Source organism: Macaca fascicularis, chromosome 4, assembly GCF_037993035.2.
Source record: "Macaca fascicularis isolate 582-1 chromosome 4, T2T-MFA8v1.1".
Lineage (NCBI taxonomy): Eukaryota > Metazoa > Chordata > Mammalia > Primates > Cercopithecidae > Macaca > Macaca fascicularis.
In genome coordinates, this window is record NC_088378.1 from 70,883,052 (window position 1) to 70,897,879 (window position 14,828).

The 14,828-nt window shown below is 36.9% G+C and overlaps 1 long non-coding RNA gene across 1 annotated transcript in view; it reads right to left on the reverse strand.

Moving 5' to 3' along the window:
• Positions 1–300: 300 nt before the first annotated feature.
• LOC141410215 (uncharacterized) overlaps positions 301–14,828 on the reverse strand; it is a 30,308-nt gene continuing 15,780 nt past the window's right edge. Inside the window, exon 2 of the long non-coding RNA XR_012434424.1 lies at positions 301–1,944. This is a non-coding gene — a long non-coding RNA (uncharacterized lncRNA). The remainder of the gene's footprint in view (positions 1,945–14,828) is intronic.

Sequence of the window (14,828 nt, forward strand, 5' to 3'; positions counted from 1 at the left end):
TACAGATCCTAAGTGTTGATACAATAAAGACAAAAGACTGCTTGATTAGCTCATGAGTAACTCAGTGCAAATCTGCCTACTTCTTATAAGTTTGCAGCCATTTTAGTGACATTATCATAATGTATATGGTAGAAGGAACCCAAAGCATGCTGTGGGGAGACTTACTTTCCTGGCTCTGTCTTTGAACATATGTGATATGTACAGAAAAAAAGAACCATGGTACCAGCCCTCCCACCTGACTGAATTTTTCAGAAGGCCAAATAAGAGACTCAAAGTGTAATAAAGTTAATAGTCAGCTGCTTGATTTAAACATGTGTTACTTTATTCCAATGATTCTGTGAGGTGGTTATAATTCCAGCTGAGAAAACTTAGGCTAAGGCCAAGTGACTTGTCCAAGGTCGTGTATAGAATAAGTGGCATATCCAGAATTCTAACCCTGTTTGCTTACCTTCAATGCCCATGTTCTTTCCATTCTACCTGCCTCTGGATATGAAAAGATTATTAATCAAATTGCTTTAGGAAAAAAAGTGTTATATGTAATACAAATTCTGCAGCATACCAGGAGACGTTATCCTTTTTTGAATTAAGGTTGTTACATATCAGAGAAAATAACCAACACATTAATTGTTCTTTCTACACAGCTGATGTACTTAACAACCATCTGAGCTATTTCATTTCTGAGTGAAAGCATTTTATTTTTTAAAATAATCTGTGTTCATATCTCTGTCTTTGGCTATACACCCTTTCATCTTGAACCTTTAGCTATAGATCCTGGTGGCAGAAGGAGTGCATTTGATCTCTTGAGCCTGCATAAAGACCCACAGTGCTGTGAACAAAAAGTGATGCATGCAATAAACAGTGTTAGCTGGCAGTTCTCTGCAAATTAAGGTAATCTAACTGTCGGCTGTTTGCTTTAAGAGTCCAATGAAATGCATTGGTTTAAGTTTCGCTTTTGTTGTATCACAAAAAGGACTCTAAGAACTTTCAAAGACATGCTGAAACAATCCTTCAAATATTTTCCCCATATTTTTACTGCATTCTGAGTGTTCTGACAATGTGTTATGCTGCATTTTGCCACATTTTGACTATCATTCTGCTTGCTCCATGTTATGTTTATTGCTGCTCATTCAGATTACAGATTCAAACTGAAGTGCACCATGCTGATGTCATGTGTAGACATTAAAAGAAGGAATATTTTTCTTCCCTGGATTTCTGACATCGATGAAAAGATTCTAATTCTGTATATCTATCTATCTTTTTCTGAACATGCCGAGAAATGAATAAAGATGACCTTTTAGCACAAAATTATGGAGGATATTTGGAGTTTATCCATGACTATGCACTGTCAAAAAACACCTGCCTATTTTGTGGCAATAAAGAGCATCCTAGCTGTCAGCCTCAGCTTGATAAGAGCACTCTACTTGCTTCTTCATTTGCCAGGGAGGGAAAATAGCTGTAGATTCAAGGGCTCTGTAATAAAACATGGATTTCGTTGGGACATTTATTAGCACAGTCAGCTAGCGACGATAAAATTGCAAGTCTCTTGAACACATACTTATTTTCTTTTTGTCTTTTGTTGGGATAGGGTGAAACACAATTATTACCATTTTCCAGTCTTATGTATCATTAGGAGTTTTATCAAAAACTTTGTGTTCATGCAGTGAGGTTCTGAAGCAGGATGAAGGGGGCTGCAGAAGGGAGCTGTGTGGGCATGAAGCGTGGACAACTTATTTTGAAATTCTGTTGAATAGTCCTGGAAGTGTCACGGCTCCACCTAGACATGTCGAGTGCATTTTGATTTATCTTCACAGGTGACCAAAGCAATCATAGGATCTGAAGTGTCCACTTGGCCACTCCTGGCTGACAAGATGGCAAGTTGCCTCTGGAGCAGTCCCTCTCCAGCTGCTGCACAGGAAATAGAGAGATGAAAAAGGCAATGGTGACCTAGAAAGGCAGAAGGAAGCTAGTGAGAAACTGTAAGGCATTTCTGGAGTGATTGTTTAGGGAATAACAAAGAAGCCACCCTCTAGAAGCAGATAGTAGCTTAGCACAGGGGCTGGCAAACCATTTCTTAAAGGGCCAGATAGTAAAAGTTTTAGGTTTTGAAATTACAGTTTCTCTGTTGCAACTGTTCAACTTCATTTTCATAGCCTAAAAGCAGCCATAGACAATACATTATCTTTGGCAATTAGCAGAGTTTAGGTTTATTTTTTTTTGGTAAACATTTTCTGTACACTTATATTAGACTGTTTAAGGTGGTAGAAACAAAGGAGAATAGTGCCTAATATATAGTCATGTACCACGTAATCACATTTTGGTCAACGATAGACTGTTTATACAGTGTTGGTCCCAGGAGACTAGAATTGAGCTGAAAACTTGCTATTGCTGAGTGACATAGTAGCCACCATAATGTCATAGCACAATGTTATTCACATGTTTGCAGTGATGCTGGTGTAGAAAAACCTACTGCATTACTGGTCCTATAAAAGTCTGGCACATAAAAGTATGCAGTACATAATAGTTGATAATAAGTGATTGTTATTTGTTTAAGTATTTACTACATTTTAAATTATTATTTAAAAAATAAATTCCGTCTACTTATTATTATATTATATTTATTTATTTATTTATTATTATTATACTTTAAGTTCTAGGGTACATGTGCATAATGTGCAGGTTTGTTACATATGTATACTTGTGCCATGTTGGTGTGCTGCAGCCATCAACTCGTCAGCACCCATCAACTCGTCATTTACATCAGAAGTTAACTGTAAAGCAGCCTTAGGCAGGTCCTTCAGGAGGTATTCCAGAAGATGGCATTGTTATAAGAGAAGATGAGAGCTCCATGCATGTTATTGCTCTTGAAGATCTTCCAGTGCAACAAGAATATGGTGGTAGGACAGAGCAATATTGATGACTCTGACCCTGTGTAGGAGTCATAGTTTTTAGAAAAAAAATGTAAAGTTTAAAATTTTAAAAATAGAATAAAGCTTATAAAATAAGGATATGGAGAAAAAATAGTTTTGTATAGCTGCGCAATATGTATTTTAAGCTAAGTGGTTTTACAAAGGAGTCAAAAGTTAAAAGTTTATGAAGTAAAAAAGTTATAGTAAGCTCAGGTTAATTTATTATTGGAGAAAGAAATTAAAAATGAGTGTAGCCTAAGTGTACAGTGTTGAAAAGTCTACAGCAGTGTATAGTAATGTCCTAGGCCTTAATATTCACTCATCACTTACTCACTGACTCACTCAGAGCAACTTCTAGTCCTGCAAAGTTCACTCATAGTAAGTGCCCTATACAGGTATGCTATTTTTATTGTACCTTTTCTATGTTTAGGTATTGTTAGATACTCAAATACCATTGTGTTACAATTGCCTACAATATTCATACAGTAGCATGTTGTACGAGCTTTTCTCCTAGGAGAAATAGGCTATACCATATAGCTTAGGTGTGTAGCAGGTTACACCATCTAGGTTTGTGTAAGTGCACTCTATGATGTCTGCACAAAAATGAAATCACCCAAAGACATATTTTTCGGAATTGTCCCCATCATGAAGCAACACATGACTGTATGATAGTTCCCCTAGCTACTTTGAGTGGAGGTTTGGCAGTAGACCTACCACATCCTAAATCATGAGTGATGTGGGTTCTTGTAGTAGAGTGATGTGAAAGTTATAGTCGTTTATTGTTAGAGTATCCTATTTATAACACATTCATTAATATGCAATTTATCCTTAAATGGTTTTTTTCCTGTTTTGTGCCTGTCTTCCTGATATCTCGTATTGTTTCCAGAGTTTGAGAACTGCTCCTGCTATATCACTTGTCTGCTTTAACCTTTAGTGTATCTTTATTGCTTAAAGAATAAAATATAATTTCCTCAGCCTGTCATTCAAAAACTTTCCCAATTTGAACCCAAACTATTTTCCTAGTTTTGTCTCTACCTCTCCCCTGCATCTTGTGTTCTTGCCATATCTTATTTTTGCCACTGCCCTGAGCATAGCCTGACTTCTCCATCTCTGGGCTGGTATCACACGGATCCCCCTGTGCCTTCTGCTTTATCTCCCTTTGAGAAGTCTACCTGTGTCTCTTAGTCTCCAAAGAAGGTAATGATGCCATAATGCCACATATAATTACAACTAATTTTTAAAAATATTAGGAAAGTTATCTTTTCTTTGCAAATATAAAAAATTTTAGGCTTGTATTTAATAATAAAACCAGAGAGCTTCAAATGATAGCAATTTAGAGTGTCAAATTTGGCCCAATTGTGCTCAGAGGGTATAATAAAGATATCATGCCAATTTCAGCAAATTGCACAGTTTATATCTATTAACACCTTCCCAGTGTGAAACTACCTTCTTGTGAGGTCTATTAGCTCTTTCCATAAATGATTCAGACTGTGGAAGATGCAATATTACTGGTATTTGCAGTTTAAATAATGGTAATAATAATATCTAAAATATAGCTATATTGAGCAACAACACAACCAGAAACATGTAGACCTGTGACCATAAACCACCTTATTTCTGCAAAACAAATTTGAGCTGATGATAGATCCCTCCTTCTCTTCTCTTCCATTTTTAAAAAGCCTAAACATACAAAGGAATCCCAAAGAACAAAATGTTAGCATTGAACTCCAGTATCTGTTGTAACATGCAATATCCCTTCCCATGTAGCTAATATAATTTTGATTTTTAATCTACACATGACTCAGTAAAGTCATGATTGAAATATTTATTATACTAGGGATGGACTGTCCTGCCAATTTGAAACTAAACTTTAGTCCATGGGACAGGTAGCAGAAATCAGGCCTCATGTCATATCTCAGTTTCTCCCTCGCTTAAGATGTTCCTAGTAAGAGCAGTATTTATTTTACTATATCGTTTTTGTATAAAATATGATAATTTATGTAATTTGGAGTAATATATGAATACCATCTAGGATTTATCCAAGATAATGTACTAAGAAGTATTTTAACAAAATATAGTGGCTGTAATAAAAGAATAAAATATAGTCCTCCTATTTCCACGTAAATTCCAATCAGGACAGCAGCTATCAAAAAGCTAAGTTTACTTTAGCATTTGAAGACTGTGCCTTAGCCTAAGCGTCATCATTCCTAGAAGACCCTGGAAGTTTTGGTCAAAAGAAGCATGTGACTTTGATTCTCAGAGCCTTGGAATTGTTAAGATCTGCTACTTCCCCTCTGCAGTTCACCAGTACAGATGAAAGGCTAGGAAGCTGAGACTCTCTGAAATTGGTAATTGAATAAACCTGCCTATATCATTTTGCCAGCAGGATTTGATTTAGAGGTGAGCAAATTTGTTTAAAACAAAATAACATTTTTGTTTAGACAAACCAAGGAAGGTATATTGTATAATCATATTTTTCCAATCTGCCAAAGGGCATAGTTTGAAGGAGACAGTTAACATAAAGAGATGGCTAAACTGCCGAGCATAATATGTAATAAGCATGTGATCACTGGGGCAACAGGTTGAGAGAGGAGAGGGAAAGACAGAGGCTTGAAAAACAGAGTGGGACCTGATGGGTGGTATAGATGCGTGTTGGGATGGCTAGTGAAGCTTAAATGTCTGTATATTCTTTCTAGCGATAGATCTTTTTTGTTCTCTGTATAGAAGGGTAGGATATCAGCAGCCCGGGCTACTATTCCCATGACACAGGCCCAGTAAGAATTAATGTTTACCTCTGGCCAATCAACTGTAGCTAGGATGTAGGGTAAAATAGTATTGGTAACATTGTCACAGACCCACCCTTCATACAATGATGGCAATTTTGAAGAAAGGAGGTTGTTCTGATCTGGGTACATACCTCAAAGCATTTCTACAACAGTTCTACACCTAAGATAATGACTAGCAAATAGAAAATTCCCCTAATTTTAGAAATGATTGTTACTTAAAATATTAGAATGAAACTGATAGTTATTGTAACATTCTTCCTGTAGCTTTCAATGTAGCCTATTACATACATGTTTCCTATAGAGCAATCTTCAATGGTTTCTGGATCTAAAGGACAAGAAAGCCCTGGAAGCCTCCTTCAGGAAATGGTATGAAACAAATTCATGTGTAACTACAAACAATGGCTATAATGGCAAGAATTATAGGGAAAAGGGGCATGTTATAGAAGTTTAGCAGAGGAAAAATATTAAATCTATTTGTGATCAATTGGAAAAAGCTTCATGAGTGTGGTACCATTTGAACTGCGCCATGAAAGATGGCTTATGTGCAGAAGCAAACAAAAAGGTAAGACAAAAATTGGGAGAGAGCATTCTAGGTGGAAGAAACTGCATGGGTAAGGATGTGAATGCAAAAAGCTGTGAAATATGAGCATAATTTAATAAATGATATAGATATACTAGATCATTGACTATGTAATACAATGTTGAAAAAGGATATCGGTTTGCAAAGTTTGGGAACTAAATTAGGCAGAGCCTTAGATAACAGGTTTTGAAATCTAAGTATGATCTTACATTTTGTATGTGTCTTCTTGTCTTTATTTTGATTTAAATATAAGGGAAAGATGACACCTCATGGAGAGAGCAGTTCCAGAATATGTCAAAGAAAATCTACTCCTGCTAGGTTTTTTCAGACCCAGCTGAGTGCTCAGGCATTCAACAAGGACAGAAGATAATAAATTTCGATAATACTTGACAGACAGAACACATGATATTATTGATAAATAGTAACTATTGGCTGGGTGCCGCGGCTCTCACCTGTAATCCCAGCACTTTGGGAGGCCGAGATGGGTGGATCACAAGGTCAAGAGATCAAGACCATCCTGGCCAACATGGTGAAACCTCATCTCTACTAAAAATACAAAAAATTAGCTGGGCGTGGTGGCTTGTGCCTGTAGTCCCAGCTACTCGGGAGGCTGAGGTAGGAGAATCGCTTGAATCTGGGAGGCGGAGGTTGCGGTGAGCCAAGGTTGTGCCACTGCACTCCAGCCTGGCGACAGAGTGAGACTCGGTCTCAAAAACAACAACAACAACAAAAAACCCTATTGATACCAGATGGCAGGGTCCCCATAAAGTGTTGTTTCCAAGAAACTTCAAATAGCATATTTCCACCTAAACTTCTCAGAAGGAAAGTTTTGTCATGTTTTGTTGTAATATAATTTTATATCAATTAAATAGAATACAGAAAATAAGAATACCTCAAAGTGCTGTTTAGGGGAAATACAAAAGGAAAGGTGGAAGAAGCATTTGAGTCTCAGAACATTAGGTGGTAAACTTTCTCAGAAGGGGTTGAAGGCTGCCCTCAACCTGTGAAAGAAAACATCCCAGAGAATATCCTGAGTCCCAACTCATGTGTAGGAAAACAAACCAGGTTTGATGAAAAGGAATCTTTCTAGACATCAGAATACCATGTAATTGTTCTTTGGTTTAACGCAAATGCCTTAGATTTATTGAGAATGAAGATGGTATAGAATCAAACACAAGGGGCCATGTAAATGATTAATAGAACATCATCATAAATGTGTTTGGATCAAGATTGTCATGATTACTGTGAACTTTTATCCCTAACTCTACAAGTGTATTGTTTACACTGCTTTTTGAGAGAAAAACCTTGGTATTAGCATTATTATAGTCAGTACCTAAGTAATAGATACAGTTTCTCACAGATTAACTGTGCAACATTAAATCATTGCCTACGGGTCTCAGCATCACACCACCAAAGAATTTATGTGAGTTTGTGAATACACATTTGAAGTTGGTTTTATGGGGGCATTTCAAAGGTTGCTGAACCCACAAATTTACCTGTCAGGAAGGGGCCATAGCATTGATGCCATTGCTTTATTTTGTTAGGATGTAGGTGATATTATGACGTAGCGTAAATGATGAACGGTAGGGATAGAAGCTGGAGGAATGAAGACAGATGTGAGGGAGATAACACTAAAATTAAAATGTTTTTAGGAATGGAAACAAGCTACGTGAATTAATATTGATATATAATACTATTAAAGTTATTATAAATGAGGAAACCTTTAGCATACTGACATTCAGGTGAAGCTCAACTTTGGGTATACTACAGGAAAAGCAGAAAGTTAAAGAGTGATGATTTAGTAGACAAAAAGTTTTCCTTATATATGAAAGAAATAGGCTGATATTGACCATGATCAAGAAAAGTAAAGAGAACATTTAAAGGTAAATAAACTATACGTACTGTCATAAATGTCTGTAACTTTCTTAAAAATCTATTGATAACTAACTTACAATAAAGAATACTTCTAGATCATGGGTCTGATTCACTAATCTACAAATGAGAGAAGGGAGGGAGGCATTTCTAAGGCTTAATTTATAGAAGATTTTAACTTATATCTCGGAAGAGTGCAGGATTGGCATTGTTGGCTTCATTCCCACTTTTAAGAGGGGAGAATCGCCACTGGAATGCCACATAGTTCTGAAATTGTGACATTAGCTCCATTGCTAGCAGGACCTTGAAAGTCTCACATCTCCTTCTCAGTGACTGATCACAGCCTGAGTTTAACCATATTGTATTTCATTTTAAAATTTTTATTAAAATTGACAGGTTATAGTTGTAACATATTTATGAAGCACAAAGTGATGTTATGATTTATGAATACAATGTGGAATAATTAAATCAAGCTAATTGACCTGTCACCTCAAATACTCATCATTTTTTTTGGTGGTGAGAACATTTGAAATTTAGAGAATTTTGAATAGTGTACATGCACTATTATAAACTACACTCATCACACTGTAAATAGACCTCAAAAAACCCCCTTAATTCTTCTGAGGCTTTCTACCCTGTGACATTCTCCCCATTCTTCCATTCTCCAGTCTCTGGTAACCACCATTCTACTCTGTGCTATTTACCATATTTTAGGATATGGGATGCTGTCAGTAATGAGGCATTCCAGGATTCAGCCTCCAGATAACCTTATAATAAGTGTGGTTCTTAAATTGAGGTCTAATTCTAACAACAGGGTTTCCATATTGTTCCTGTGACCACATATACACTAGTATTTATTCTGGTAACTGGAGTCCTCTGATGTGCCCCTTTGTCCCACTCTTTAACTCAATAATTGACTCAGTCCTTCATTCTAACAATTGCCCACAGTGTTTACCTTACTCTTGCAGGATTTTTTAACCCATTTATGCCTGAGGTTGCAATTTTTTTTTGTATTTTTGCAATCAGACCTTGAAAATGACCTTGAGCAGTAGGATATAAATAACTCCCACATGCTTAGCGTTCCAATAATGGCACATGAGGCATAAATGGGTTTAATAACCACTACGTTATGTAGGTAAACCTCAGCTGCAGAACCTTGAATCAGGTGTAAGTATTAGAGCTAGGGAAATATGGCAGATGAGTAATGCAAAATCTAAAGGCACTCTACAAGGGGCTGGCTTGGTCATCTTCATATGTCCTGTTGCAGATATCATTGAGTCTGAGCTTGCCTGGCTTTCCTGGACACATTCCTTTCCCTCTATTCCTACTGCCCTCTCCAGAGCCATCTGATCATGTAGGCTCTGACCAAACCAGAAGCTGGCAGAGCTGATTATTGTCATTCTTAGTTTGGGCTCCTCTGAAAGCAAAGAATGAGACAAGGACTTGGATACATGTAATTTATTGGGAGGTGACCACAGGTCGCACGTGTGGGAAGAGCATGACGGAAGATTGATACATTTCTGATGTTGCTGCTGTAGCCAAGATGAGCTCTGTTTCACCAGAGCTCTGCAAAGCAAAGAGCATGCTTTTGGAAAATGTGTGTGAGAACACGAATTTGAGCATTAACCTGCAGTTACCATCCCCATAGGCTAAGATGTTCCCATTCTCCACAAAACTTTCTTTATCTTTCCAGGCTGCCCTTAGTCACTTTGGAATAGTTTTGGTTTCTGCCTATTATTTTTGTTGGTAGCAATCCCTCCAGCTCAACTGTTTGAATCATAAAAGAATCATTCAACAGATTGATGGCCCTGTTTTAAGTGCCAGGGACTCTGCTAATATCTTTTACTAGTTTTTACATTCACTTTAATCTGTTCATTTTAAAGTGTTTATTTTCAGGGTCTTTCAGGAAGGAAAAGATAAAATGGTATCCTTTAGGTCTTTGCATCCTTAAAGATTTCTCTTTCTTTAAGACTTCCATGGCAACAAATGCCAGCCAACTCCAAGGTCTTTACGACTATACTTTTGTTTCATATTGTTCAAGTACTAGGATGACTGTCTAACTGAATGCTCTTTCCTCCACTGTGTTCAGGGACTTGGTCATTGTGATGCTACAGTCCCCACTATGATTACTGCCACCAGCATTTAATAGATGTTCTTGTCTATCTGGTGAGTGATCTAGGTCGAGAATCCCATCCTGAGGCATTGCTTTCTGGATATTCTGGGAATCAACTGTCTTAGTTTGAGTTCCTTGGAGAGTAGAGCCTGAAACAAGCACTTGTGTGCAGGCAGTTATTTTGGAAGGAGCCACTTTAGAAAACAGGAGTGACCAACTGGAGAAAATGAGGCAGGAAATATTACCATATGGCTGTGTTATTGAGGACTCTGCTATTGGCAACAAAGTCTCAGTTCTGCAGGTACCATGAGTTCATACAAAGCCTACAAGGCATTTGAGTTGGCTAATTACTGCTAAATTGTATTGAAAACCTAGATAATGATAATAAAAGAAAAGAACAGTGAGATGCTGAGAGCTATTAATAATCAAGCTAAACGTAAGAACCAGAGAACTTCCAAGGTTGCCTAGAAAGATGTCTTTATTACCTGTAGTGGAAAGGCAGACACTGCAGGCTGAAGACCTAATTGGTAGGGTTTCGGAGTTCCAACACTTGAATGCTCAGAGCAGGCAGGTGTCTCATGGAACCAGTGCTGTACCAGGGGAAATCTGAGAACCTGAATCATAGAGGACATTTGGATGAATACCTCTGAGGATTATTATGCTAAAACATCCTCAAAATTTTCTGGGCATGCAGAAGTAGTCCAGATAATTCCTGGGCAAGGGCTAGCACTTCTGCTGTGCTGGTAGGTGCTGCCAATCCTGATCATGCCCTACATTGAGTAGAAGTCTAGGCTGCTTCCCCACAACCTTCACTAGTGTAAAACTTGCATAGCAGTCTGATGGCTCTCCCAATCTTACTTGGCTCCTTTTTTGATATAGCGATTTTCTCCAATAGAATATTTGCACATTTAATCCTGTCTTGGTGTTTTTTTTTTTTCTTGGAAGACTGGTCCTACTACACAAAAACTGATAAGAAAAGAGAGATAATTGAGAAAGAACAAAATCTCATTAAAACAAGATAAAACAAAAACCTAAATAAACTAGAGCAAATTGTTTCACTCACTATCCTTTAGTAGACATCAAAAGAAGAAGACAGTTACAGGTAGAGAGGAAGAGTTGAAAGACAACAACAAAGTAAAATGATAAGGAAAATGATCATGAACCCAAATCAGGAGGATATTAAACAATTTAAATGGAATAACAATAAAGAGAAACAGGACGTGACAGGAAAAAACAAAGAGGAGCATAAAAAAGCTGGTGCCCCTAAAACAGTTATGTTTTATGGAATAGGGAATTGGTGATTCAATAGAAGGATACAAAGGGCATGCAGCAGACAGGGATATGAATGACCAATTATTCATCTATGAAAATAGAATTGTATACCTGTAACAGTTCAGTCCTTTGTGTGATTTCCCCATGCTGTATTTAACTCAAACTAGAAGGATATACTTCTGAGCTATATATAATTATATCTGAAATTGATATTTTTTGTTTACATCCAAAGTGGCACATGGGTAACTGTTAGGATTAAACTTGATTGAATCATTAAGCAGTTTTGTTTTTCTGGGAATGCTTATTCAGAAAGGTGAAAAACTGTATACATCCATAGCATGTGTGCATTGTTTGTTTTATCTCCTTAACTAAATAAATTTGCTTACATATTTCTACAATTTAATCGTTGTAGTTATAGAGCAATATAGGGGATAATATTGGTTGCATATACATAGTGGAATTTCTAGAATTTTCATTCATTTTAATTGTGGAGAACATAGGGGATTATATTGGTTGCATGTATGTACTGGCAGGGATATCCTGGATTTTATTAAAATTTTAAGTATATGATCTACTTATGTTCTTGTTTGTTGATATGAAAATTAACATTGTTAGAATGCAGGGAAGCTTTAGAAGACATATAACTGTTTAGCCATGGGGCTAAATTTTGTGTAGTTTTCATACAGCTTTGAAAGATTAAATGAAAAAGTCTCTGGTAGTAACAGCATATTTTTGATGCTATTGTTAGTTTTCATCGACACTACCAATGAAAGCTATCTGAACACTCAGGTTCCCTCTTTAAAATGAAGTTACAACTAGTCCTGATTTTTAAATTTGGACTTTTCTTAATTTGCTTTAAGAATGGTATTGAAAACGAAAGGATAATGCATTTTGAATTTACCTTTGCCTGCTTTTATATACAAGACAAATCTTGACAATGAACTCTTAGTTGATCTCAAGTTGCATCAAACTAATAAATGTGAGTCAATGATAAAATTGAGAAAAGCATTTTGACTGCTCTTTTACATGTAAGCCACAGGCACAAAGAATGACTGAAATTTCTTTTTCTCTTCCGTATGCACTTGTTCATTGGTATCTATGAAGGATTGATTTCCAAGACCTGCCACCCCGAAAGATAAAAAATTCATGGATGCTCTAGTCTCTTATATAAAATGGAGTATCATTGACCTTCTGTATCTGTCAACCCTGACTATATTCATTTGTGACAGACGAGCCCAATGTTTGATCCATCAAGTCCAGGAAGTGTTCGCATCTAGAACGTCTTGTAACTTCATTTCAGAGTTAACTCTATTACAGGGCTCAATAATATACCATTGAGGCACATCTCTAAGATCCTTTTGTCCCAATATATCAGCTTTCTACTCCCTCTTTCTTTTAGACTAGAGCCCAGATGTCCATCACAGTTGAAAATAAATATTGCCTCCAAGTAACATATTTTCATAATGTTGACTCTTTGGGGGAAAATCTCCTGACCCAGTAGTGTTTGTCTGGAGTGGAAGGGAAAGGTAAGGGGTGCCTATACCTGAAAGGAGATTATTTTAAGATTGATCCAAAAATAGAATAGAATGCTTCCATTCCTTTAAATTTTTTTTTTTTACGTGGGAAGTAAAACAATTATGTAATCAATTTCAAAGTACAGTAAATAATTTATTCTGTGTAGTAAATTTGAGTACATGTGCAATTAATCTAAATCATCAGAAGAATAATACAAATTCCTATTCTACCAGCAACAGCAGTACTTTGGCCAGTCCTTCTTGTGTTAGCAAAGAAAGTGAATAGAATTACATGTTGCTTTTGACAACATGTAAACTAGCAGCAATTTCAGAGAGTAAATAACTTCGTTCTTTTTTTTTCTATGTGTGACTGAACAAATATGCAAAATGAGACACTAGACATGTCAAGAGAAGTTTGTGAGAAAAAGCAATGTCAATGGATTTTCCATTCTTGAAAAAAGTGCCTGAAAATGTTGGAACCACTCATCCATTTACAGTATAATACACGGAATCTTTAAGAAGGTCAGACATTTGGTGCGTTCAAATAAACAATTAACTATCAGAAGGGTGGCTAAAATTTTTAATTTAGACAAAGGTATATAGGCATTCTTAAAAGTAAAACTCAGAAATGAGGCAAGTTGTACTTGTATTTTGTACTAAAGAACAGGCAGAGAAGTCTTCCCATTAGGTACATGGGAAGGTGTATAGGTATATGCTGTCTTCCCTGAACCAAGCTGTGAAACATGATATATTAAAACATAGAAATCAATGGTAAAACATGTCCTATCTAGGATGGTGTGGAAAGAAATTATCAGAATTGGAGTGGAACATACACTATCCCTGCCCTAAGCAAAAAGGTTACACCAAAGAATTGCCTCTGAGTACAATGTGGACTCGTTTTTTTGATACCGATGGCTTCGCTCATAAAAAATTCAGCCCACGAGGTTAACCTGTCCATCAGGCTTATCGTACAGAATTCTTACTGTGTCTGAGTGCTCTGTGGGTGTGATGGCCTGCACACACCAGAGAGCGTGGGCTCAGTTGCTGCGCCCTTTCTGAGAACACCGCAGAGCCACAATGAGAGAACTGAACTTCGTCAGCCGTGCGGGGCTCCGCGCCTCAGACTCTTTGAGTAAGCCCACCCCCAATGATGTAGACTTGTTGCTCTGAGAATGTGCTGCTGGCTCTGAAAGTAAACCTCACAGAGCAGTTCCAAGACAATTTTTGAGCAATTACAATAGCATTAGAATAAGTTTTATTTTCTCCCAGGGCAGTTATTTTGAAGGGGACAATACTCATTTAGAGGGATAGTTTCTGATACATTTGCGGAAAGAAAACCCTCCAAAATCTCACTCGAATGCACTCATAGAAATTAAATAAATATACAAATTACCCAGGCTTAAATATGGTTTGAGTGAGGTGAATCTGTGTTTATTTTACTTAGCATCTGCATTTTTGAATTTATAAAGCATCTTTGTGTTGCCTGTTACTTTTTCATTTGAATTCCTTGGTCAAGCTCCAGTCATCATTTGAACGACAAATGTAGCAGTAATATAATGGTTTTTAAAAGACTGTTATTATGCTGTCTTTGAACTCCAGCCACATGTGCCTTTCCCGTGATTATTTTCTTTTTTCTGCATAATTTGGAAAAGCTTCAGATGTGAGGTTTTTTTTTTCCCTAAAAGCACAGTGTTTTCTCAGTTCCCATTTTAACTGAACTCTGTGCAATGTCAAGAGCTTATCCTGAATTCCTCTTTCTCCCTCATTCCCCACATCAACAAGCCC